At 39.6% G+C, this 2500-nt stretch overlaps 1 protein-coding gene across 18 annotated transcripts in view; it reads left to right on the top strand.

Annotated features, from left to right (window-relative positions):
* The window catches only part of LOC113809654 (uncharacterized), a 258298-nt gene that overhangs the window by 207576 nt on the left and 48222 nt on the right, over window positions 1-2500 (top strand). The gene's annotated exons all lie outside the window — the stretch shown is intronic.

Below are 2500 nucleotides of genomic sequence, written 5' to 3'. Positions count from 1 at the left end.
GGACCGGGAACCTTTTTTTTCTTTCTTTCTTTCTTTTTGTACACGATTACGTCACTTTATTTAACAGTGACTGATAAAACGCTTAGTATTATAGTTCCTTAAACACGTTTTCGTACAACAATTGGAGGAAAATGAGACAGTGAAGGTCTTTTAGTGTGAGAAACAAGGGTGAGAGATGTGACAGAGGGAGTTGCGACGGCCTGCCAATAGATGTCGCGCCAAATCGTAAATACAGTTTTCTTTGGTCGCGATGTAAGTGGAACGTGGCAGCGCGGGACCGTAGAGTTTCGCGAATTTACGGTTAACTTTTTCTTCTACTTCTATTTTTAGGAAGTGTTTTGAAACAAGTTTATTCTGCGTATGTATCTAGGGCCATGCAGATATAAGGAGAAAAAGATATGGGACTTTAAGATTGGAAATATTTTGTCGATAAATATATATTAGAAGTAATGATAATAGGAAATAATTCATTGGGAGAAAAATGTATGACTCACTTTCCTTTCTCGAGCTGTTACGCCGTGCCATTCCTCGGTCTCCTCCCTCGCCGTTTGCCTTTGGTGAAAAAAGGGGAAAAAAGAGATTCTCTTTTTATCAAGACGAAGGGGATTCTTTTTAATTCTTCGTTCCGTTTTTGATTTCTTTGTTTATTGTTTTCTGAATGTTTATTTCTTTTTTATTCTGTTTATTCTCTTTAGTTTTCTTATTTTTTCTTTTTTTTTAAATTTTCTTTCCTTATTATTTCTGTTTTATTCATTTCTCTTTGTTTTTTTCTTAGACTTTTACTTCCGTTTTCTTTCTTTCTGATTGATTTTCTCTGCTTCCCGTTTTCCATTTTCTTTCGATTTCTTTTGTTTTTCTTGTTTTCCATTTTCTTTTTTTTCTTTCCTTTTTTCCTTTTGTGGTTTCCGTTTTCTTTCTTCCCGATTGTTTGTCTTTACTTTTCTCTTTCCCTTTTACTTCTATTTTCTTTCTTGTTCTGCTCTCCTTTTTATTTTCCTCTCGTTTTCTCTCATATGTATTATTTTCCTTTACTTTCAATTGTTGCTTTGTGCGTGTGTGTGTGTGTGTGTGTGTGTGTGTGTGTGTGTGTGTGTGTGTGTGTGTGTGTGTGTGTGTGTGTGTGTGTGTGTGCACATGTATATACATAGCTATCCTTTATATGTGTGTTTGTGTGCGTATATGCATATGTATATATATGTATACGTAAGGTGCATAAGACAGAATAGAGTTACCTTCATGACGTCCCCGTCATGTGACGCTTTTGCGAGGAGTGGCGGGGGGGGGGGTGAGGAGAGGAGATAGGAGGAGAGGGAAGGAGGAGGGATGGGGAGTAAAGGAAGTGAGGAGGGGGATATATAGAGGAGAGGGAAGGAGGGGGAAGGGATGAGGGGGAATGGGGAGGAGAGGGAAGGAGGGGGGGAGAGGGAAGAGGAGGTTATTAAGGATTAAGGGAGACGAGAGAGTGATAGATGGAGGCAGGGAAGATGTGAGGAAGGGGTGGTGGGGAAGAGGAAGGAGAGTGAGAGAGGGGAGTGGTGGAGGAGAGGGAAATGTAGTAGGGGAGAGTGGTGGAGAAATGGGAGAGAGAGGAGTGAGTGGTGCAGAAATGGGAGTGCGGAGTCGAGAGTACCGGAGGAGAGAGAGAAAGAAGCGAGAATGATGGAGAAAAGGGAGAGAGGAGCGAGAATGACGGATAAATGTGAGAGAAGAGCGAGACTAGGGGAGAAATGAGAGAGTGGAGAGGATGAAATAAGTATAAAAGGATGAAGAAAGTATAAGAAGCGAGAAAAGAAAGAGAAGAGGGATAGCCGACAAATTTGAAGCTGGGAGAAGAGAGGAGGCGAGAGAGAAGTGCTGGGGGAGGGGAGGGGGAGGGGAAAGAAGGGATAAAACTTGGCTGCTGATGTCCACGGTGTCAAAGTGGAGTGGGGAGGGTGGGGAGGGGGGGTTGACACACTGACCCCAACACGCGGCATGCTGAAGGGAGGGCGCGAACCTCGGCTTTTGTGGGTCAGCATTGCTTGCATATCTGTTCTTGCGGAAGAATCGATGCGGGTAATCTTATAAAAGTTTTTTTTTTTTTTTTTCCTTTTTTTTTTCTTTTTCTGTTTGGTGAGTCTTCCTGGTTCGTGTTTTTTTTTATAAGGTTGTCTTCCTGGTTAGCATTTTTAAGGGAGACGTTTGTTTGTTTCGTTGTTGTTGTTGTTGTTTTTGTGTGTGTTTTGTTATTTGTCAAATTGAGTCTATAGTAATACAGCTTTGATGTCACGGTGCCATTATTACCTGAAATATCACCAAATTTTGCTTTTATTTTATGAAATATCTCTGTTTTATATTTTATTTATTATTATTATTGTTGTTGTTGTTGTTATTATTATTATCATTATTATTATTGTTGTTGTTGTTATTATTATTATTATCATTATTATTATTGTTATTATTTCATCTTATACCTCATTTCGATTAGGAATCTTTTTCGAGATTTCTGCTCCTAATTCTG

This window comes from Penaeus vannamei, chromosome 34 (genome assembly GCF_042767895.1).
Source record: "Penaeus vannamei isolate JL-2024 chromosome 34, ASM4276789v1, whole genome shotgun sequence".
Classification (NCBI taxonomy): domain Eukaryota; kingdom Metazoa; phylum Arthropoda; class Malacostraca; order Decapoda; family Penaeidae; genus Penaeus; species Penaeus vannamei.
Note: the sequence above shows the minus strand (reverse complement) of the source record. Positions and strands in the feature narration are given on the sequence as shown.